Below are 24,708 nucleotides of genomic sequence, written 5' to 3' on the forward strand. Positions count from 1 at the left end.
TCACCTGTCATATTCTCCTGTTTGCTTTCTTTCCATTTCTTGCTCTCGCTTTTCCCCCATCTTTGACATGTACTAGTAAACCTCACTCTGCTTCCTCATTTGTTGCTGATGGAAAAAGTATACAAAAGATTATTTACCCAGCCTAATTAGGACACTGTTATGGCTGACTTTGAGGTTGGTGTGGACAACCATCCAACATCCTGGCTTCATAGTTTTTTGACCTTATGAACTTCGATGACCTTCATTATCCCCTTCAGCCCATGGACACATTGTAGACTTTGTCATCACCCGTGACCTTCCCATTTTTATTTATTTATTTATTTTTATTACTGACAATTTAATGACATAAAGCAAAGAACAGGAAGTTAACATATTTGGCATTTTGATACATAGGTAATATATTACATTTTGTTCCTTTATTCAACAGCTATTGGATGCTGACCATAAATCAAGCACATACCCGATAAAATAAATACAAGTCCAAGAATAGATGCTCTTTCTAAAGGAATTCATATTGTGAATATATAATCTTATATACTAAGAAATCCAAAGGTTATATAAAAATATATATTTCCTGGAGGATAAACATGATTTAATGAACCCTTCCCATTTTTAAAACATTAAACTTTCTAGTGATAGCTTCCTCAAAACTCAGTGGTTTAAAACAATCAATTTTATTATCTCTCATGGTTTCTGTGAGTTAACGATTCGAGGCTTAGGAGGAGGTTCTGATTTGGGTCTCTCATGAGCTTGCAGTCCCGATGTTAGCCGTCATCTATCAGAAGGCTTGACGGGGACTGAGGAGCCACTTAGAAGGTGACTTACTCATCTGGACAGCAAATTGGTTTCAGCAGTTGGCTCATGACATGGATCTTGCTCTAGGGCTACCCATGTGTCCTAGCAACACCCAGCCTGGCTTCCCCCAGAGCAAGTGATCCAAGAGAGAGCAAGGTAGAAACTGCACTGTCTTTTGTGATAAGTTTATAGCCTTGGGAGTCACATATTGTTATTTCCACAATATTGAACAGGTTATATGGGTCAGCCCTGTTCAGTGTGAGAGGGGACTGCCCAAAGACATGGATCCCGGAGAAAGAAACCCTGGGCCATCTTGGAGGCTGGGAGATGTTCCAGTGGGAGATGTTCCCTATGGGAAACCAACATGCTTGTGGTTTATAAGTTGAGACTTTCCCAGTCATATCTGCCCATGCTTCTGAGGGCATCTGTTAGTCTTTACTTATTTTATTTATTTATTATTAGATAGAGTCCCACTCTGTCACCCTGATGGAGAAGGCATCATGGCTCACAGCAACAACCCAAAACTCTTGGGCTTAAGCTATCCTCCTGCCTCAGCCTCCCGAGTAGCTGGGACTCCAGCTAATTTTTCTATTTTTAGTAGAGATGAGGTCTTATTCTTGCTCAGGCTGGTCTTGAACTCCTGAGATCAAGCAATCCACCTGCATCAGGCCTCCCAGAGAGCTAGGATTATAACCATGAGCCACCACGCCCAGCCATCTGTCAGTCTTTAATTGCTCATTTCCCTTTACTTTCCAGCTCCAGGAAGCTAGCAAATCGTATCTCTCATTTGTTACAAATGCAGGTATGTAAGTTTTTGCTATATTAGGGGTAAAGATAACAGCCAAATAGCCAATCATTATGTAGCAGTTACTACATGCCAGGTACTCTCCTAAACACTTCATGTATATTAATTCATTTAATCTTAGTCATTACAAAGCCCTATGAGGTAGAAATTATCATTGCCCCCATTTTACAGATGGGAAAGTGAGGTAAACAAAAGCAAAGTAACTTCCCCAAGGCCATACAGATAGCAAGTACCAAAAGAAAGCTGCCCAGCAGGGCAGTGCCTGAGGCTCAGTGAGTCGGGCGCTGGCCCCATATGCTGAGGGTGGCAGGTTCGAACCCAGCCCCGGCCAAACTTCAACAACAACAAAAAAATAGCCAGGAGTTGTGATGGGCGCCTGTAGTTCCAGCTACTTGAGAGGCTGAGGCAAGAGAATCGCCTAGGCCCAAGAGCTGGAGGTTGCTGTGAGCTGTGATGCCACAGCACTCTACCAAGGGCAACAAAGTGAGACTCTGTCTCGGAAGGAAGGAAAAGGAAAGGAAAGGAAAGAAAAGAAAGATTTCCTGGGGGCATTTAGGGAGGGTCAGTGACTGAGAGCCAAGAGGGCACCAACATGCCAGAGTAGAGCCTGGGAAGGAGACAGGAAGAGGGACTTAAGCGACACGCAGGAAAGGGCTGTGTGGAGATGTCTGCCTGAAATGCGGTGGGAGAGGACACAATGTGGTCAATGGCAGCCCAGGCCAGAAAGTGGCCGGGGAAAAGGAAGATGACATTGGAGGCTCTGGGTGATTCCATTCGGGGTGTGGACGAGAGGCAAGGTGGCAGGTGTAGACACCACTCTCAGGAGAGGAGAGGCCAGCTGTGAATGGAAGGGAAGGCAGTGGGGCAAGTGGGAGACAGAGGCCCCCAGCAGGACAGAGCCCAGCCTGGCCGGGACCTCCCACCCAGGCCATGCTGAGCAGAATCTGCCTGGCACAGGCTAGTTCTCAGTCCCAGAAGGAAGCCCCCTGCCTGTAAGTGCCAAGTGAGGCCTGCTGCAAATATTTGTTCAGCTTCTGCCCTTCTTGTTCAAACGGGGCCCTGGCTTTGGGGACAGGGGCTAGCTACCGTAGTGAGAAAGGAGAAGTCAGTGAGGGTGGGGGAGCGTGAAGGAGGAGCCCTTGCTCTAGGGGCCACTAACAAACCTCCAGGCTCCCGAGCCGCTGCAATCCATTAGCTCATCCAAGAAGCTAAATAACACCCTGGCTGCTTTAGGAGACATCTGTGCAAACAAAGCCGCTTTCCCCCACCCTCTGCAACTCCACCGCACTCCTGGTGCCTCCCAGGCTCTGTGTGACTGCAGTGCCGTCAGTGGCAACATGGTTGTGCGTCCCTGCCTCTCTGCTTCCCCGTGTGTGTTGTTTTGTCACGACCATCACCGTGTGTTGCTCTGTGGGATTTCTTTCCACCTGTGCGCTGCTGTGGACTGAGTTACTGTGTGTGTGCATACATGTGTGCACATGTGTTTGTGACGCTGTCTTGCTGTGCAATTGTATTATATGGTATGTGATGATGTCACCATAAGATCACATGTCCAGGACCATGTGTTGCTCCTAACAGTGTTTCTTCTTCTTTTCTTTTCTTTCTTTTTTATTTTTTTTGGAAGAGCTGATTTTATTGTGAGGCCTGGATACATTTTTAAGTAGCACATTTTTTTTTATTTCAATAGATTTAGTGGGTACAAGAGCAGCTTTGTTACATGGAATATATTACACAGTGGGGAAATTTGGGCTTTTAGGGTACTGGCACCTGACTAGCGTACGTTGTACCTATTAGTTCATTTTTCCCCCCTCACCCCCTCCTACCCTCCCACCTTTGGAGTCTCCAGTGACTGTTACTCTACTCTGTGCTGATTGTGTTTCTTTCCATGCTGTGACAATTTGTGTACCCACATGTTATTGTGAAAAGGAGCGTTACTGTGTGTGATTGGTGGCTGACTGTGTCACTGTGCACACACTGTAAAATTATCCCTGGCTTTGCACGTGGCTGTATCACGCTGTCTGGCACTGCTGGTACCTTGATGTGACTGTGTGTTACCCTATGAATGGGACATTGAGCTGCACACAGCAAAGCCATGGGTGCCTTGCTGTGACTGCTTGTTTGAACAGAAGGACTTTAATTTCTGACTTTCTTTCCCTGTGGATCACGGTCACCCCGAGGAGCAACTGGCCAGATGTGATGGGTGTGAATGGATGGGAGGTGGGGGTGAGGCCCACTTCTCCTCATCTATTAGATAAAGGTCCAACCCTAAATTCTGGGAAAGTTCAGTGCAGAGCAGAGGTAACACTGGAGAGACAGCCAGTCCAGTGGCTGGATAAAGCATTTGGAGGGAGGCAAGGTGGTCAGCTGGTGGCACCCAAAGGAGGCAAATGGTCACATGGGGGCAAGGGCAGGGCCTGGAGATTCCAAAACTGGCAAATCACTGCTGTCACTGTGACACAGGGCCTTTACCAAGAATTCTGGGAAGTCGGTGGACCACACTTTAAGGAACACTGGATTCCAGGTACCACGAGGAAAAGATGCTGGCAACATCAGGCACAGTAAGGAAGGATCCAGAGGTGAAGTGGAGGAAAGGAAAAGAGGAAAGAAAGAAGTAAGGGGAGAAAAGATGGAGTAACATGATGGTGCAGAGTTGCTGGGCCCTGCATGTGTCTCCTGAGCATTCACTGTTCCAGTTCGAGCCTGAGTCTGTGGGCCCTTCACCTGTGGGCTCTGACCCCCGCATGATGGATAGGAGTGGAGACCAGAGCCCAGCTCCGTTGTCCCTCAGATGGGACAACTCACATGTCTGTTCTATGCTGTCTCCCACTGAGTGATCCCGATCTGTTTTTTTCTGTCTTCCCTTCCCGCTCTCACACGCTTACTGTCCAGCTGGTGTTTCCCACAATCCACTGCAAAATGATCTATAAGCGCTCACCTCATCTCAGCGTTGGCTTTTCTAGCACTCACCTCCTCTCGGCGTTGACTTTTCTAAGACAGAGAAGAAACCTGAGTCCCTTTGGGGGAGCCAAGGGACAGGGGAATCCCAGGCTCCCCCTCCCACTGGCTGTTGGAGACCCTCCCCATTTGGGGAGGGCTACAGTTGCCTGTGCAGACCCTTAAAGAGTACATGGTGATAGTCCTCTCCAGGCACCCGCTTCCCTTCTGCTCTTTGAAGTGTCCGATCATTTTGATTGATCTGTGGAAGTTTCCATTCCCAAAGCATTGCTCTTGAGACCACAGGGTGTTGTCCCATGCCTGGCAGCCAACAGTTCCACTCAAAGGGCCTTCTAAGGCTGCTCCTTAGCCTGGGCCTGGGGAGGCAGCAGCAGATCTGAGAGGTCTCTGCTGAAACCCCCCCCCACTCCCCCTGCAGCTCCTTCTGGCACCATCTGGATGGAATTCCTCTACTCAGATAGGGTTCGGAGCAGTGTCTGTGTGCTCAGATATTGGTGCTCTTTCGTAAACCCAGCCTGTCTCCCTTGGGCAGCTATGCCATCTGCTTTGGCAAATTCATACAGAAATGTTCTGCATGAGTAAAGACCCCTCTTTGATGGGACCCAGCTTCTCGAAGGTCATATCCTGTGACTTCTGGGGTCATTTCAATGACAGCCTCTGACAAGCGTCCAGTGCCTCCCAGCTTCCATAGCACCATTTCAGCCTCAGTGCTGGAAAGGGGGCGCTCTGGTCTGATCCATGAATCCATGGGTTTTATCTAGAAGAGCAAATGAGTTCCACTTCAAATGCTACCCCGATGAATGGCTGGTTGCCCGAGCCACCATGGCGAGAAGAATCCTGAAGTTGTCTGGAATCAGAAGAAAAGGACAATGGGTCAAGGCCTCAGCCTGTCAAAGGCCCAGTGTGCTGAGACTGGTGGACACTTAAATCAGTAGCCCTCTCAGCCTGAGGTCTTCCTCTGGTGCCACAAGAGCCAGTCTAGTCCACTTGCAAGGCAAACTAGAAGTACCAGAGATTTATTAACCCCCTGGTGGGGATAGAAGGTAAGTGCAAAAACACCCCAGCTTCTCTTTCCCTTTGTGTGATAATTCTCAGGCACATTCTACACAGTCCCTCAGAAGGTCTCCAGGGGCCTGAGCTCCAGGTACCCACAGTGGTGACTTGCTTTTGAGCACACCCTTCACTATCTTCGCCCCTTATCCTCTCTCCCCCAACACGCTTCCAGGGTCACCTCTCATGGAAACCACTTGTGGCTCCAGTCTTTGCTAAGAAAAGTTTGTTATCAAACATGTCCACCTCCTCCTAGCCTGTAATGAGCAGGAAACTTGTTCGGCAGCTTCAACTCTGCTGGGAAAGGACAGAGACCAATGGGTCAGGGCCGAAGCCTGTGAAAGCCCCCATCTGCTGGGGCTGGTGGACACCTACTCAGAAAGGTCAGGGATGTGATGAGTCATGGCCCATAGGGGAGGGTGGAGAGGGCTGAGTGAGTGTGGCAGGGTGGAGAGGGCTGAGCGGAGGCTTTCTGAAGGAGGCATGTGAGCTGAGACTTACTTTAGATGGGAATTAGTCTTGTCTTTTACGTCCATGATGAGTTGTCAGTTCTTCTTCTAGGAAGACCATCATCCACCTCCTGCTTCCTACCCTGGGTGGCATTTTGCTGGCATTTGAGCTTCTTCATGGCACTCCATGGCACAGGGCTACTTCTTGGATTATTTGATGAAATATCTAGCTCCTGCACAAAATCACAAGCTCAGTGAGGGCAGGGATGAGGCCTGGCTTTGCTGACTTATCAATTCTCAGCACCAAGTGCACCTCCTTATTGTCCCCTCTGCCACTGTCATAGGCCCAACTTAACTGCCTGTCACCTGGGGGCTTGTACCAGCCTCCTCACTGGTCTTCCTTCCCCCTGAAAGCCACCCTGTGTCAACAGCTGTGTCAGCCTGCAGCCAACAATCTCAGATACCCAGGGCCCAGATACCTCCTGTTGTCTCTTTTGAGCCTCCTGCCAATTATGCCTAGGACCACCCTAGGTCTTAGGAACATAGCAGCTTGCTAAGGTCCTTTAATTCCCTTCTCGATTCTAGGTCAAGCTTCCAACTTTTGATGTAGGAAGGATTTCCAAGCACTGGCTTTGGCAGGGTAAATTCACCCCTGTATCCTATGGGCCCCGGTTGTCTCTAATTTGAGGTTCCACATTTGCTTATAATACCAGAGTTGTCAATTAACCCCGAGCTTTCGTCTCTAATGTTGGAGGGCTGAAGGCAGCATGACCATTTCATGGCACTGTCCCCTCTGCACCCAGGGCAGACATTCATTACTAATTAATCAAGATACACTCACTCTCAGAATCCAGGGCTTCTGTAAGCCACTGCCAAATGATCGGGAAAGCTAGTTGCATTTGGGCAAATGTTTTGGGGCCCAGATAACAGCAGTGATGATGATAATGATCTTATTTGCAGAGGATACCTTTTTTTTATTGAGATAGAGTCTTACTTTGTCTCTCTTGGTAGAGTACCATGGCGTTATAGCTCATAGCACTCAAACTCTTGGGGTCAACTGATCCCCTTGCCTCAGCCTCCAGAGTAACTGGGACTATAGGCACTCGCCACGATGCCTGGCTATTTTTAGAGATGGGGGTCTCACTTTGCCTCAGGCTGGTCTCAAACTCATGAGCTCAGGCGATCCACCTGCCTCAGCCTCCCAAAGTCCTAGGATTATAGGCGTGAGCTACTGCAGCCAGTCACAACATACCTTTTGGTTTGAGGCTTGCAAACTACTGTCAGCTCTATGCCTCCACAGCTCAGCCCTGCAACTGTTAATGATAGGCAACTGGATCTCTGTAGGGTATAAGAAATAGAGTATTTTTTTTTTGGCTCGATGCCCGTAGCATGAGCCACATGCACCGAGGCTGGCGGGTTCGAACCCAGCCCAGGCCAGCTAAACAACAATGACAACTGCAATAACAACAATAACAAAAAAAATAGCTGGGTGTGTGGCAGGCACCTGTAGTCCCAGCTACTTGGGAGACTGAGGTAAGAGAATCACTTAAGCCCAAGAGCTTGAGGTTGCTGTGAGCTGTGACATGACAGCACTCTACTGAGGATGACATAGTGAGACTCTGTCCAAAAAAACAAACAAACAAAAAAACCCAAAAGAAATAGAGAATCATACTAGAAAAAAGCCCCACTGAGAATGCTGATGTCTAAACCTGGGTCACATCTCTGTCTCTGGGGTACCTAGGTTTGCCCCACCCATGCCACATAGACTGAGAAAGATTATTATAAAATGGAGGGGGCAGGTGATTCTTCAAGAGAATGGGCTCTGTAGGTATAAAAAGCACAAATCCATAAGCATATGATTGCTTCCTCACCTTTTTATAGAGGAAGGAATTTGTTGCTCAGAGACGGCAGGTGTCCTACCCAAAGGCACACAGCCAGTGAGCAGAAAAGCCAGGACTGACACCCAGGGTTCTGAAACTCTGAGTTAAGGATCCTTTTATCATCCCTAGGGCTGCTTCTCAAAGGCTAAAACAAAGCAGCCCTCACTACCTTCTGGAGACCCCCATGGTGGAGCCCTCTGGGGAAATCTTTCCTAAAACTGGCAAGGATCTCAGTGTCTTTCTATCGAGGTGGACAGATGGGGCTTCTACTGATGCCACATTTCCTCCCAAAATAGGTTGGGCATGGATTCAGAGGGAGAGCAGGGACTCCCTCTCCCTTCAGCCAGAAGCCAGCTCAGCCCAGACCGAGGCGGGAGCTGTCCTGCATCCTCCCAGCTAGGCAACAGCAGGAGTCCAAATAGGCAATTAATTACTGCCTGGCGGCTCTGGCTTCCTCCTCCTCCTCTGCTCAGCCGGGTGTGTAATAGAATTGGGACCAAAACAGACTCCTCTGTCCAGAGGGATCTGGGCATGCCCAGCAGAGGATGAGCTCCCGGACAACAGGGAGATTGGGGCTGGGAGGCAGAGGTGAGTTTATCAAAATAATGAGCTCCCCCTTCCCCCTTCTCCTCACCTTTCCCTGCCCCTTGGCTGCAGAGTACAAGGGTTCCCAGGCCCTGCTCCACAGGGGTCCCTCCCAGGCAGCCTGAGGGTAGCACTGGTGTTGATTCTAATCTTAGGTAATATTAATAACAGCGTTAATAACAACGATTAGGCAGTGTCCTACATACTTCACAAGCATTATCTCTTCAAATCTTTAAAGCTGTCTTTGGTGTGATTTTTTATACCTATCTTACCAATGAGAAAGGCTGAGAGCCAGAGAGGTCTGAATGCCATTGGTCTGAGCTCCGTTTTTCTCTTCTCTTCCTTTTGGCCGTACACAGGCCAATCTGCCCAGCTTGATGTCCAGGATCAACAGCGGTAGTGTGATGTAGTAGGCAGAGTACTCAGACCCATTATTGCCACTTACTAGTTACCCCCATGTTTGCCCAAATTCTTGAGGGAAAGCAATACGGGTTATATATGGCTAATATAGCTTGGAGCAGGGGAGCCTAGAGGTCCTTTGGGGACACCAGGACCTCTTGCCACCACCCACCTGCCAGGCACATGGGTTTCCAGTCCTAGAGGATCCAGGATCCAGTGGAGTGGATCCCACTGAGTGCCACAATTGGGGACAGGGCGGTGGCACAGCTGGCGAGTAGGGCCTTGGCTTATTGAGCGAGGGTTGAGGACTCAGGCTCTGCCGCACTGAGGAGATCAGGAGGACCTGCCTGGCTGCCTATAGGCAGAGCATCCTCAGAAGCCCCCGCCTCTCCAGCCATGCAGGTGGCTGTCTTGGCCACAGCCCCCAACATGACTGGGAGGGAAGGGCTCCCAGGAGAGAAGGGAGGGGCAGCCTTCACAGAACGGGTGACTTCAGGAAGGAGTCAGATCAGGTGTCTGATCTGCACATTTACCACGGGGGCATTAGACCTCCCAACCATTGTCTCTCCCAACCAAGAGCTGGCCACTTTCTCGAGGGGTGTTTTCCTGAAAGTTTGGGTCAAAAACGTGGGTGCACACTATACACAGGAGCACATTATACACAAATATGGTATTTGATCGAGGGAAGTTACTTAACTTCTCAGTGCCACAGTTTCCTTATCTGCAAAGTGGTGGTGATGGTCATATCCACCTCATAAGGTTTCTAGGACAGTGTTTGGTGCGAAACATTCATAAATGGTAGCTATGTGGCTCCAGGGGGTAGATGCTGCTATTCTTGTTCTATACAATATTAAAATAGTAAATGCACTGGGTGCATAAAGTGGACCATAATACACACTCCTTGGCCCCTACACAAGGCAAACATCACAAGCGCCTAAGAAACATCTCATTCAAAAAATGCCAAGCCCATTCTGAATCCTTTCGCCCTGCCTTCTGCATGCCTCGCCAGCCAGCAAGCTCATTATTTTCTGTTCTTTATATTCAGAACATTACAGGGATATTTGTTTGTTCCCATTTACATTCTGATGATGAAAATTTTGCTTTTATAATATTTTAGACATACTCTTCTGCTAGAGATCATTAAGAGTCCCTCAACCTAGTTGAAAATCACTGTCCCAGAAGGGAGGGAAACTGATCCCCCTAGACATCCAGATGGGAAGACAAGAGAAAAAAATCCAATTCAGACCAGTGGCCTTCCAATGCAAGCACAGACACTCCGAGCCAGGGATGGCCGTCTGCGTCATTCAGGACTTAGTGGGTGTGCCTCATCCCCCCAGACTCTGGGCCCTGAGGAAGGGGACCCAGCATAGGGCAGGAGATCAGCGACCCCTGAATATGGGGGCAACTAAGGAATGAATCAATCACCTATCTATTTGGAGGAAGCTATAGAATATTAAGCTAACTCCTTAAAAATCCTGAGTAATCTCTACTTCACTCTTATGTAAAAGGTCTCCAAAGATATATGATTAAGTAAAAAATGCAAAGTATACGACAGGGTGTAGAATGTTTAACAGAAAAAGGAAGAAGACCATAAGAATAGGAATCTGTATTCGTTTATATAATTGTACTTGTGGTGTAGGCAACTGAGAGGCTAAGAAATCAGTCACAGGAGTTTGGGGAGAATAAGAAAATAGGTGGATGAGAAACAAGTTATAGACTTTTCACCATATGCCTAGTAGATATCAATATTTTTAAGTTTCTGAACCAGGTGAAACAAAAAACAAATCCAGAAAAGGAAAACAAAAATATCTGGAAATTTCTGCTCCAAGAAAAGTGCTGAGTAAAATACCTCCTTGCTTAATGCGTAGGGAGGGAAGGGAAACCTTAGTGAATTCCCAGGAGTCTCAAGCTTTCTGAAGCTGTTTCTCTGAACTCCACATCTCTCTTGCTGGTAGCCAGTAGCTACCGGCGATGGCTGAAGGTCACCGTTGGTGACAGGTGCAGAGACTAGAGAGGTCAGGAAAGAGCTCTTACACCAGTTATTTTCAACCAGTATGCCATGAGAAGATCTTAGGTGTGCTGCAAAAAATTTTAAAGAACACTAATTAAATTATTTTTGAAAGAAGTTCAAATCACAGTAAGTATATCCTTTTTTTTCTCTTGAGACAGAGTCTCAAGCTGTCACCTGGGTAGAGTGCCCTGGCGTCACAGCTCACAGCAACTCCAACTCTTGGGCTTAAGCAATTCTCTTGCCTCAGCCTCCCAGTAGCTGGGACTACAGGCTCCGGCCTATATCCTTTTTTTTTTTTTTTTAAATCAACATAAGTTAAGTGTGCTTGGAAATTTAATTATAGGTTCAAGTGTGCCATGAGATAAAAAAGGTTGAAAAACACTGTCTTAGAGGGATGGTAGGCCATACTTTGTAGAAAGGGAAAGGCCTGAATACAAGAGGCAGAGGACGTGAAAAGAATGACCCCTGTCCCTACCTAGGTTCCACCTCTTCCCAACATCAACTTCCTGAGAAATGTTGAAATATCCAGCATTTTGTAGAAAGAAATCCACAAGTCATGGAATTGAGGTGGGGTTAATCCCACATGGGCATCCTCTGAAATCAGGATTATACTTGTAATAGCCAAGTAGCACAAATCGATCCATCCCTCCCTCCTTCCCTCCCTCCCTCCGGGTTTCTTTCCTTTTAGACAGAGTCTCGCTCTGTCACCCTGGGTTGAGTGCTACGGCATCATCATAGCTCACAGCAACCTCAAACTCTTGGGTTGAAGCGATCCCCTTGCCTCAACCTCCCAAGTAGCTGAGACTATGGATGCTTGCCACAATACCTGGGTAGTTTTTCTATTCTTAGTAGAGATGGAGTTTTGCTCTTGCTCAGGCTGGTCTCAGACTCCTGAGCTTAAGCAATCCATCTGCCTCAGCCTCCCAGAGTGCTGCCACGAGCTTTCAAGGAGCTCTGAGAGCCTCAGGGCTGGATCCTTAGATCATGGACTGGGAGAACAGGGTGGAGGTGGTCTGCAGCACTGCAGCTGGAGTCAGAGTGGATTCTGGAGCCAAAGAGAGGGACCTAGCCCAACTCTGAGGGGTTTGAGTGCTGTCCAGACAAAAGGATCTTGCCCCTGTCTATGGGATTGAGACTCAGAGACCCTGATGACCTTTCACTACTGCCATTGAGGGACACCTTCTATTTGAGACCTTTCATGAATACGTTTGTTTGTCTTTTACACCTTAGCATGGAGAGACCTTAACCGGCCCAGGGTATGAGTCCCTAAGGAAAAAACTCCAGCCTTAGTCTGCAGCTTCAAGGATCATGGCCAAGGGCAGCCATACAAAGATCCTTCCTTAGAGCACTGCCCTAGAGTCCGGTTATCCTCCTTGCTGGGGCCACAGGCCCATCCTGGGCATGGTCTCCTGTGCTGATTAATGGCCTTTTCTTTCCTTTTTCTTTTTGAGACAGAGTCTCACTATGTCAGCCTCAGTAGAGTGCCGTAGTGTCACAGCTCACGGCTACCTCTTGGGCTTAAGCGATTCTCTTGCCTGAGCCTCCCAAGTAGCTGGGACTACAGGCACCCATCACAACGCCTGGCTATTTTTTTTGTTGCAGTTGTCATTGTCGCTTAGCTGGCTCAGCTGGGTTCGAACCCGCCAGCCTCCTTGCATGTGGCCGGCGCCGTAACCACTGTACTACGGGTGCTGAGCCTAATGGCCTCTTCTTAACAGGGTTTGTTCCTCCTTGGAATAGACCCTTACCTTTCACCTGATCTCTTTCATGGGCTCCAGCCTCATGTACCCTCCTATGAGGGCCACCATCCTCTTGGGCAGAAAATAGTCAAAACTGGGAATTATTAACTACAACAACATAAATGAAAACAATATTAATCACAGTTGCCAATTACTGAGTACTTACTGAAAGGCATGGGACTTCACGTGCATTATCTCATTTGACCTTAACAACACCCATACGAGAAAGGTACTATTATTGACCCATTTTGAGGATTAGGAAAAGGGCACAGAGGGGTTAAACACAAACTTCATTTCCTTTCCTCCCCAGCCAGCCCTTCCTCTCAGACTCCTTGCATTAGCATAGGCTTTTTCAGTGTCTGTCAGTGGCAGACATTGGGATCATTTCTGAGAAATAGTTTGGCTTTGGTGACAGACATAGGAGTTTTAGTGTGGCATTGGGGAAGGTACTCAGTCCTGCGCTCTGTTTCTAGGTCTCCGGGAGTGTGAAGTGGTCTACCAATAACTGGTGAGCAGCTGTGACTGCCTGCCCAGTGCCCCAACCCCACTGTGCAGGGCCGTCGTTGGGTCAACCATAGTCTTATAGTTCATTGGTTCTGATTATAATCGACTGAGCAGGGGTAGGCATTTCACTTGAGCTGACCAAAGTCCTTCACTGGGACTTTTTAAGCCAAACCTAACACAAGCAGCTGGCCCCTGAACTATAAGATGGAGGCTTGGGAGCTGGGAGCAGATCATATTGGCGTCAGTGCAGGGAAAGTCTGTCACAGCAGAGGAAAGCGAAGATGACACACTGAGAGCAGCAGAAGTGAGGGGTCTCCAGCCCCACTCTCATGAGACCACGCGGTTTCCTGCCCCTCCCATAATTACCCTATTGCATCCTTCAGTAAGGCCCCTTAGGACCTGACCTGGTGGCTGAGGCTGTGGATAAAGTTAGATAATACATGAGGGGCACTCATCACATTAGATGGACAAAACAAGTCCTCGATGAGTGATAACTATTATTACTATTATTAAGAGATCACAGAGTTAGCTCAGATTCACTGTCTATGGAGCAGGAGAAGGTCAAATTCTATTTCCTATATGCTGCTGGGAGCTGGGGGTTGGGGTCCAAGAAAGCTCCTTGGACAAGACAGACTTGGGAGGCCAGGAAGAGGACAGAAGATAGCCCCGTGCTGGAATGAGACAGGTCTTGCTAAAACCTAGAGCTAAGTGGGCTGGAGACTCAGCCCCCTCCCCTGGTCTAGGCCTTTGGGGCCAGGCCTCTGAGGGTTGCTTGGCACCCCCATGTGGTTCTTGCCTTGCCCTTATCACAGTGGTTTGCCCACAGGCCATATCTGCATGTATGTGGAACATGCCAGGGCAAAGCACAGAGGGTGGCAGGGATACTTAGGAGGGTCATACCTAAAACAGGGAATCAAAGAGAGCTTCCTGGAGGGGGTGACATCTAAGCAGTGACCAAAAAATGAATATTGACACTTGCTACTATCCATGAAGGATGTCTTACATGTGAGATGTTTTAGATGCTTTATCTCAATTAATTAATTAATTAATTAATTTTCTTTTTTGAGACAGAGTCTTAAGCTGTTGTCCTGGGTAGAGTGCCGTGGCCTCATCATAGCTCACAGCAACCTCCAACTCTTGGGCTCAGCGATCCTCTTGTTTCAGTTTTTCTATTTTTAGTAGAGATGGGGGTCTCACTCTTGCTCAGGCTGATCTCGAACTCGTGAGCTCAAGCAATCCACCTGCCTCAGCCTCCCAGAGTGCTAGGATTACAGATGTCAGCCATGGTGCCTGGCCTATCCCCCTTAATTTAATCCTGTCTGCCACCTTGAGAGGGAGGTTTGATTATGCCCATTGAACAGATGAGGAAACTGAGGCTGTATCAAGTGAGTCTCCCAGTCATATATCTTCAAAGTGATGGAGCTTGCATTTAACCTCTGAAGTTTAAAGTATATGTTTTGAATCATAGAAACAAGAATAAATAGGAGTTGAGGAGGGAACCAGGTCACTCTCTGCAGTTGGGACTCAAGAGATGCAGTTGAATTTCTGGAGAGGAAGCAGCCCGGGTAGGTGGGGGCCAGGGCACACGGGGCCTTGTAGGCTGTGAGTGGGGGAGAGAGTCTGCATTTCATCTCAAGTGCAGCTGAGTGACAGAGAAGGCCAGAGCTAGCTAGATGCTACCGGGTAAGCATCATGCCAATAAATGCAGCTGCAGTGGCCCAGATGCCAGTGCACAGGACAGAGGGCCACATGCCCTGGGTGACAGGCTTCTTCCTGGGTCCCACTGTTCATCACAGCCTCCCTTTGAGCAGGGCACTGGAGAGAAGGAGCTGAGGGACTCAGACCCTCTTCATCTGGAGTAAGGCCAAGCTGGGGATTCTCAGCCAATCACAACCCTATCCCTAAATGAGCCATAATGACTCCTGATTGCTCCTTTGTCACTGGGCTGGCTCTCAGAGCCACTTGCATCTGGGCTGTGAGGAGCATGCTCTGCAGACCAGCATGCACTGCTGGTTTCCTATTTTAGGATGAGCTCTCAGGTTAACAGGCGGGTGCAGAGAGTGTGGGTGAAGAGGACAGTCCCCATTGGGCAGGACTTTACAGCTAGTGAAGCACTTCGCTGACTGTGGGGGCAGGGTCATGTCACTGTTTGACTAATGAATAGCTGAGGCTTGGAGAGGAGGTAGGTATGAGATTCCAGGGAGCAGATGATAGAGCCACATGAGGTTTCGGCCACTAATTCATTCCCAGACATTCAGTGAACACCTATTATGTGCCAGGCATCCTGCTGGGTGTTAAATCTAAGTCCAGAGCTTTTCTGATTGTGACAGCAATTGTGTTTATGAAGCATTTACTGTGTGCCAGGTGCTTGACTCCCTATGTTCCAGCAGTGGCTGCTGTCATCCTAAACGGCCATTACATGCAGGACACTGCTGGACAGGCCCTGGCAAGGCTGAAGGCGCCTTCGTGCCAACATCTGGAGATGATTCACTTCTGAGGCCACTGTCTTGTAGATAAGTTAGAAGATTGGACTCCATAGTTCTGGTCAAGGACCCAGGGCACTCTGTGCACCTAGTGAAACATTAACTAGCTATAAATTTAGTCTAAGTAAAAAATCCATTAAAGATATAACCACCTTAAAAACAAGAGATACTTTAGCCTTGTAATCTATAAGAGGGGGCATCTATTTAATATGCACTATTCTGATTAATAACATTACTAATACATGCTTTTGCTGTGAAGATATGAAAGTGAAAATAAAAAAAAAAACCTCCAAAAAGCAGAATAGCTCTTTAACAAAATAGCCTTGCTGTTCTCTAAAATTACGTTTTAGAAAATGACATTTCTGTAAATAAAAATAAAATTGTTGGCCGGTGTGGTGACTCATGCCTGTAATCCTACCACTCTGGGAGGCTGAGGTAGGCGGATCTTTTGAGCTCATGGGTTGGAGACCAGCCTGAGCCAGAGCGAGACCCCATCTCTAAAAATAGCCAGGCATAGCAGCCGGTGCCTGTAGTCCCAGCTACTTGGGAGGCTGAGGCAAGAGGATCACTTGAGCCCAAGATTTTGAGGTTGCTGTGAGCAATGACACCACGGCACTCAACCCAGGGCTGCTGAGTGAGACTCTGTCTCAGAAAAAAAATAATAATAAAAAAATAAAACTGTTGATATCTCATCTGCTTCTCTGTTGATTGACTTGGGTGACAAACAGACGGACTCCTTGGTCCAACAACATAAGGAGCCCATGTAGACTGATAGGGATCAGGCTTGTGCACACACAGCCACCGACCACATTGTGCTGAAAGATGCTACTGGAACACGAAGTGAAGGCCTCTCCACATTTTCTTGGGACTCTATGTGCAGCGGCACACACTGCCTGGTTTAACAATGAATGTCCCAACTTTTCCTCCCGCTACTAGGGTACAGTTCTAGGATGATTGTTGTTATCCCCATTTAACAGATGAATAAAGTGAAACAGAGAGGCTGTGAGTCACCTGCCCAAGGTCACTTGACCAGCAGTTGGCAGGGCTGAAACCAGAGTTGAACTCTGCACCAACATCCCCCTCAGGCTGGCCCTGGACCCAGTGGTCACGAGGCCAGCCTGGGGGCTCTTGGGACCTGGCAGGCAGTAGATGGGACAACCTCTCCCCTCACTGAAACACCAACCCCCTCCCCCTCTTTCATCTCCCCTTCCCCACATCCCAGCTCTGCTCAGAGCTATTAACCAGGTCACGCTGGCTTGTCCCAGTCCAATAGTTCCCTTAATTGCCTTTTTATAGCACGTCGTACAACTGTTCATTACGCTGTCATATTTCCCCTCGAAGGCAGCAGTGGGGGAGCAGAACTGTGGATGGGGACCCATCCAGGTGGCAGGGGCTGTGTGCAGGGCACCAATGTGTGAAGCTTATTTTCTACTTGGTCAGAATGAATTAAATGCATGCTTCTCATACTTGAGTAATATACAATCCACTTTTAAAAGGGAAGAAAATCACAGCCCCCTGCCAACAATGGACAAATTATCTTTATTACAATTTTACTAAAATACATACAAACATAAAGCTGGGGATAAACTCCTCATCCTTTTAGCTGGACACAACTGGAAAAGCAAGGACAATACACTAATGCAATGCAAACAAAGCTACACAATCAGAAATTTCAAAATAACGTGGATAATTTAAATGTGATGGATGGTGTGTTGCAGAAATTAAATTGCACTTGTACGGTGAACATGGTCCTGTTCAGGCTTCAGCATTTAGCCCCCCACCGTTCTTTTGTCCTGAGGCTCATGGCAATTAAAGCAGTATTTGATCATCCAGGAGACCTAGAATCTGTACGTAGATTTTATTTTAGATATAAAATACAATAATATAATATAAAATTAACCAATTCTGAGAGAAAGCTCACACAAGTTAGGAAACAATAAATGTCCCAGGAGCCTTTATCAGCCATACAGGTTTAAGCCATCCTATGGGGAGGAGCCATCTACTCTTGGTATAGAAAGCCCAGGATACAGGGCCCAGCCCACTGAGGCCAGACCTGCCCCGGGTTTTAGTGAAACCACAAGCTCTTCTGAGCACCTCCTGAGTGTCTGGCAGTGCCACCCCCACATTCTCTGGTGGAAGTTGGCTAGACAGTCAGGAAGGAGACAGGAAGGGTCCAGAGTGGATGTACACACCGATCAGGGAGAATGCCTCAGCACTGACAGAGACACGTTTGGCTAGAGAGAGTCAGATCTTGATCGCAGACCCTCCCTGAAGGGTCTTAGCACTTAGCGCAGAGCCCATAGATCCAAGCTCTTCCAGACAGGGTCACCCAAAGTGCTGAGGTCATAAGGACAGCTATGATCCTGCTTTTGAATCCGGGATCTGCCACCATCTAGCTGTGAGACTTTGGGCAAGTCACAGAACCTTTTTACATCTGTGTCCAGTGTCCTCATCTGTGAATGTGAAACCAACCCCTGTTCATGGGGATGTTGTAAGGCTTGTGGATAATGTCATAACACACGCAAAGCACTTAGCCCAGAACCCGGCAGAGAATAAGCATTTGCTAAATGTTAATGTTGACAACTCACCTGACTCCAGCTCTCAACGCAAATGGAAGAGAAGAAACATCTAGATTGGGCTCTTAGGCTGGAGGCCATGGGCTCACTTTGCACTTTGGGGGATTTGAAAGCTTGTGCAACATTTTGTGTGTGTTTCTGAAGAAAGAATCTGCAGCTTCATCATGTGCCCAATAGGGGCTGTTACCTAGTAAAATCTCTGGTCACTGAGCTAGGTGGGGGCTGGCAGTGGCACTCAGTGTCTGCTCAGTCTGCTCTGAAAAATGCCATTGCCTGGGTGGCTTAAGCAACAGAAACTTATTTTCTCACAGATTCACAGGCTGGAAGTTCCAGGTCAAGGTGTGACAGGACTGGATTCTGGAGAGGGCTCTCTTCCTGGCTTGCAGATGGCAGCCCTCTTCCTGTGTCCTCACATGGTGGAGAGAGAAAGAGCTCTCAATGTCTCTTCTTAAAAGGACACTAATCCTATCAGGTCTAGGCCCCACCCTGTTGACCTTTCTTAACCTCAATTATTTCCTTAGTGGCCCTACCTCTAAATATAGCCACGCTGGGGGTTATTGCTTCAATATATGAATTTGGGAGGGTATCATAATTTGGTCCATGGTATTCAGTGAGGTGAGTTATTTTAGGTTTGGGTGGGGGCAGGTTTTGACCAGCAAAGGGTGACCCTTGAGGCTTCTAACTAAAGCCAGCATCATTTGCAGCTCCCTTAGCCTCAATGACCCAAGATTACCCCCATCAATGCCTTTTTGCCCTCACCTTTCCCCTTGCTTGTGCCCATCCACGTATCCAAAACCATCTCCCATATGCAGTTCTGCAGGGGAGGACTAAGATGACAGTGAATTAGTCTCAGGATTGTGAAAATTAAGAAAACAATCCCCAGAGAGTGCTTTCAACAGTGTCTGGCAGGCACAGAACCCTCAATAAAGAGGTGAGCTCTGCATTGACAGGCTCAAGGGTGCAGGAAGTCAGACATAAATAACCCTTCACTCTCCTGGAGTCCAGGATCATTGTTGCAAGGCCAATGGAAGTCAGAGCCTCCACCATAGCTATCTCTCCCAGTTGTCATAACTGGGGACCCACAGATTTGTAAGGGTGCTGAATGATGCTGTAAGAAGTCCTTGAATCCAGCAGGGCACTCCAAGGGCTAGATGAACAAAAATCATGTTTCACACATTCATGTATGACTGGTTTTCTTTTTTTTTTTTGTAGAGACAGAGTCTCACTGTACCGCCCTCGGGTAGAGTGCCGTGGTGTCACACGGCTCACAGCAACCTCTAACTCTTGGGCTTACGCGATTCTCGTGCCTCAGCCTCCCAAGCAGCTGGGACTACAGGCACCTGCCACAATGCCCGGCTATTTTTTTGTTGCAGTTTGGCCGGGGCCGGGTTTGAACCCGCCACCCTCGGCATATGAGGCCGGCGCCCTGCTCACTGAGCCACAGGCGCCGCCAATGTATGACTGGTTTTCAAGTATACAGAAGATGATATGGGCATGAAAGTCAAATCCATTTAGAAGAGCTCCAGAACTCAGAATTCAAAGCTGGACTTGAATGTCAACCAATTATACTAATTTAATTCAACCTGTGAATGTATATTGGGTGTCTACTCTTATGCTGAGGATACAGTGGAGAACAAAGGTGACATGATTCCTGCCTCCCAGCGTATTTGGAGGGAGGAATCTCAGAAAAGGGCAGGAAATCGCTGGTCTAACCCACCTGGTCATGTCCAGGGCTCCTCCTTCGGTTCCAGACAGCTTCTCTTGGTTTTAAAGGCTACACAGGGCAAGGCTGGGTCCCTATTTCCCCTGTACCCTGGCCCCTTCTGAGAGCTATCGGCACAGAAGGTGTTAACCTGAAAGCCCAAAAGTTATGAAATCCAGCCTCCCTTCCCCTGAGGCAGGATTCTTCTGACACTGTCTCTGACAGGGCATCCAGCCTCTGCTAGGTTGCCTCTGATGCTTATTACCTGTGCAAGAGAACTGCTATATACACATAGTCATTCATGTATTGTAATATGTCTTACCTGGGCTAGCAGAGGCAGCACCTACCCTGTCCACGGTCTCACTTGATTTGTTCTACTGAAGGGAGAAGAATCAGGATCTTTGTTCCATGTATGGGCTGCCCATTGGCTGTCTTCAGCCTTGCTGCCTGCCCCTCTTTCCCCTTGCACCCAGGGATTTAAATAGCATCAGGAAATGGTTCTGATTTGGGGCAAGATGAGCATGGCTTCCTCCAGCTGTACAGAAACCTCACCAATGCCCCCCACCAAAGCTTGCTGGGTGGCTAATTTACAGAGCCAGTGCTGGTCCCCTCAGCAGGAAAAGGCTCACAGACAGACTTTGCTCCAGAAAAGGAGGGCTCTGAGCCATAGTCTGGGGAGTGGGAGGGGGTCTGTCTGTGATCATTCAGCCCGGAAATGATGCTCATGATGTTGGCTTTCCAGGCCATTAATTCAAGGGCCTGTGCCCCCCTCCCCCATGTTGCTCTCTGCTCTGGGAGATAAGCCCAGTTCTATTTAACCCTATTTATTCCCCCAAAGTGGTCTACATCTCTGTTAGCCGGGCTTTTAACCCCCTAGGTACTGAAGACATGAAAGACAAGATTGAGCTTATGTGTGTGTGTATGTATTTGGGGGGTGAGGGGGTGCATTTCACTGGGACTCTGGCTTCAGTGGCCTCATCCAGAGCCTTCCTGATCCAAAATCCTGATCCAGAAGCCCTTGCTTCACGGGCCTGGGCAGAAGTCCTGGGAGCCCCTCACCTTCTCCCTCTAGGGCAGCCCAGCCCCCATCCAAGATGGTGGTAGGACCCTGTGTGACCCTGGGAGGACAGCCTCCTGCCACTCCTGGGTTGGGCAGTGACAGCTCCTGCTCCCTCAAGATCTTGGTTTTGGCATCAACAAAGAGGATGACTGGGACACCTCTGCCTCTTTGTGTCCCACTGGCTGGTGGCTCTGGCTGGCACATGCGCTTCCATCTCCCTGCTGCCCTCTCCTTGCTCGTCCCCTGCCCCTTTCCTCCCTTTGTTCTCTCCTCTGTTCCCTGTTAGTGAATACACAGGTGTCGTCCTGACTGTTGGTCTCAATGTGAATTTCTCTGTGTGTGTATGTGTGTTTGTCTGATTGTTTTCTATGTCTGGGAGCTTGTCAGTGTGTGTATGCCCCCTCCCCATGTGTAAGTCTATCCTTGTACTGTGTCTTACTTAAGCCCATACAGACAGACCCACCGTCCTGGCAGGCAGTCATAGTACGAATCTTATGTGTGTCTATCTATGTGTTGGCCTGTCCTTGACCTGTCTGTGTTGCTCTGTCAATCTGTAATTTACCAGTACTTGAATTTGTACGTTGGTCCTCACTTCTTTGTGCATTTATCAGTTGCTTATCATTCTCTGTATGTGAGTGTACGCACAGTGTGATGTGTTTCAATGGGGGAGGCAGGTTGCTGCAAAATCCTCCCTCAGGGAGTGCCCCTAGAGGGAGAATTTGGAGGTTGATGGCTTTCCTAGAGCACAGCCCAGCTCGCTACCAGTGAGGTAAGTCATCCTATTTGTCTCCTGGGCTGCCCGCCAGGTCCTCTGCCCTCTGCCTTACTCCTGATGTCCATTCCCTTTCCTCCAGGTAAGTGCAGGCCTGGAAAGACAGAAGAGTGTACCTTCCAACTCACTTGACTCTCAGATCCAATCACTGGCTTTTTCTTATACATTCACCTCCTTCTCCCCAAAACCACTGGGTATGGTAACTACAATAATAAAATTTTAAAAATTAAAAAAAAATACTTCTACCAAGTATTGGGCACCTAGTATGTGCTGAATATTTTATAGACAAGATCTCATTGACTTCTCTCAATAATTTCACCATATTGTCATTATTTTGACATTTTAATTAGAGGAAATGGGAGCTAAGAGAAGTTAAGCAGCGGTCCAATGCCACAGAATCAGTACCTGATGGAGCAGAATTTTTCAGTAATGGGTGGGATGCTTGAGAGCGCCTGAGTGCCTTCAGCCTGGGAAGAGGCATTTATTGCAAACAGCAGGAAAGAGGAGAAACAGAGGGCCTTCTTCCCCAAGTTCAGCAGCACCTGATTGTAGCCAGAGGGACTGGAATTGGATATTGAATTTCACCTCTTTGGATAGCGAGGTGGCAAAATACCAAACAAGCACCCAGGAGAGAGGATGCAAGACAAGGTGAGGTCATGGAGAGCAAGGCACACTGGAGGGAGCCTTAGGATTCCTGGGTTCTAGCCTGGCTTTGACCTGGACTTTGTATGACCTTGAGCAGGACACTTCACTGCTTGGGCCTGGGTTTGCTTATCTGTAAAACCAGAATGAAAGTGAGGCTCTGCTGGGATGTTTTAGGGGTGGCTTAAGTATCATAGAAAGGAGAGTTGGAGGAACTGTCTCAGAGGTCGCTCCCAGACCCAAGAATTGGGGTGGGAATTGTAAGCAGAGACCATGTTTGAGTTATCTTGATGATTCCCCAGATGGCCAGACATGAATCACATACATGGTAAGGGCTGTCAAAAGATTCATTAAATGAAAGAATAAATGACCTCATTTCTCACTGATGAAAGAACATCACAGTCCACCTTGGGTCCCACAGCAATGACCATCATAAAGGAAAAGGAAAGTAAGTGCTTTAGATTTACTTGCCAAAGAAGGCAGTCAATGGCCATCCTAAAATCTGGGTGTGCCTGTAGGGAAGGAGGCACTGGGGAACCCTGCACACACCCAGCCTCTGCCCAGATCTTGGCATGTGGGCCAAAACATTTCACCAGGAACGTAGGGGAGGGGATGAAGATTGGGAGGTGCAGAGCTTTGTCTATAGGAATCTGTAAGGAAAAGAATTTCTCTCTCCTGCATCTGGGGATTGGGATATGCCAGTATCTGCACAGGGCAGATCTCTAGGATGGGGGATCAGTTCTATTTCAAAACCTCTTTGGAGGAGAGGATCTCTGTGTCTGAGGAAGAGGAATCTCTTTCTTGTCTTTGTTCTGAGTTCTATCATGACTTGGAGTGTCTTTGTTTGGGAAAGGGCTCCAAGGAGCACGTTTTTTCATGCTTGTTTGTTTTTTCTGCCATAGAGGCCGGAGACAAGGGAGTTTCTGTCTTGGTTCCTGCACAGGAGGTAAGGGCTTTCCAGATGTCCTGGAGGGATTTAAGAGGGTGCAGGGGAGGGTGAAGAGCATCTCTTTCCAACATGGTGGAGGTTCCCTATCTAGAGAGAAGCCTTCTCTGGGAGACCGAGGTGATCCGGTGGGAGAGGCTGGAGGGGTATCGAGAGGGAAGCCTGTCTTGTCTTGGCAGCTCCCAACTCCCTGGTCAAAGCCCCCAGGCCGCCCTACTTGTGCGCTGACGTGAGCTAATCTAGAAACACTGCAGGGGAGGAGCAGATTGGGATTCCCAGAGAGAAAGGGCCTCCAGAGAGGAGAGACCGTGGCCCCATCCTTTTTTGTTTCCTTCAGTTTCTCTGTCCCCCTCCCTTCCAGTCAGCTGCTACTTCTGCACCTAGGCTGGGACTGCCGGGTCGAACCCTCCGGCTTACTGCTTAGAAGTGGGTGCAGGAGCCCAGCTGGAGACACACGCAAGGCAGCGGACCCACAACGGAGACTACTACAAGGGGACTCACACAGACACAAACACAGGCAACCCTATTTTTTAACACAGATACACACGCAATCCAGCACAAGCTCCGCACCCACATAACCTCTACTGCGCACGAAATCAGACACAGACTACACATGGTTGTCAAATTTCACTCTCAGAGTCCACACAGATCCAGCCCCAAGCAATATCTGATACAGGATCGGTCTTTGTCCCCGATCTCTCTCACTCGCGTTCACCCGCACCGCACTCAATGGAAACCGTCCCAGGCTCTCCAGCCCGGGAGCAGGGGCCGAGCGCACCGCGCGACTCTGCGCGCTGGGCCCACCGCGCCGAGAGCCCTCTTTCCACTACGCCCGCCACCAGCTGCGTCCCTCTACGCGTGGACATTCGCAGACCCGCCACAAGGCTGCCAAGAAGTGTCCTCCTTCCAGACCCCCAAACGAAAAGAAAGCGAAAAGCCAACCTTCGCCTTCATTCTGCGCACATTTGAAGAGCGCTTGGTGGCGAGCGACCTGCAGAATGGCTTCATTCGCGGCGTCCTGGACGGGCATAGACAGCCCCGGTGACCGAGTCCCCCAGCCTGGAGCTGAGCCTCCTTGAGAGAGATCCATGCCAGCCACTTCTGCCTTCGGGGAGGACTTGCCACCCGGTTTAAGCGAGAGTGATGGGTGCCAGGGAGACAGACTGACGCCCAGACCACCCGCACCACCAGAGACAGGTAACTATCTTACTGGCTCTCTGGGCGCCCAAACCAGTCCTTAGCCCCAGGATCTGGGGGCGCACAGCTCCGGGACTCGGGAAGGGGTGGTCCTGGAGCTGGGGACAGCTAGAGTCAGCCCACTTCGGTCCCCTCCCTCCCTGCGGCAACGAGGTGGG

The 24,708-nt window shown here is 48.7% G+C and overlaps 1 long non-coding RNA gene across 1 annotated transcript; it reads right to left on the reverse strand.

The window, feature by feature from the left end:
* Positions 1-350: 350 nt before the first annotated feature.
* LOC128574055 (uncharacterized) lies at positions 351-24,644 on the reverse strand. Its single transcript, XR_008376598.1, has 4 exons — positions 24,296-24,644; positions 10,768-10,997; positions 6,107-6,287; positions 351-5,402 (listed from the first exon to the last, which is right to left on the reverse strand). It is a non-coding gene; the product is annotated as an uncharacterized LOC128574055 (long non-coding RNA).
* Positions 24,645-24,708: the final 64 nt, after the last annotated feature.

Source organism: Nycticebus coucang, chromosome 21 (assembly GCF_027406575.1).
Source record: "Nycticebus coucang isolate mNycCou1 chromosome 21, mNycCou1.pri, whole genome shotgun sequence".
Lineage (NCBI taxonomy): Eukaryota > Metazoa > Chordata > Mammalia > Primates > Lorisidae > Nycticebus > Nycticebus coucang.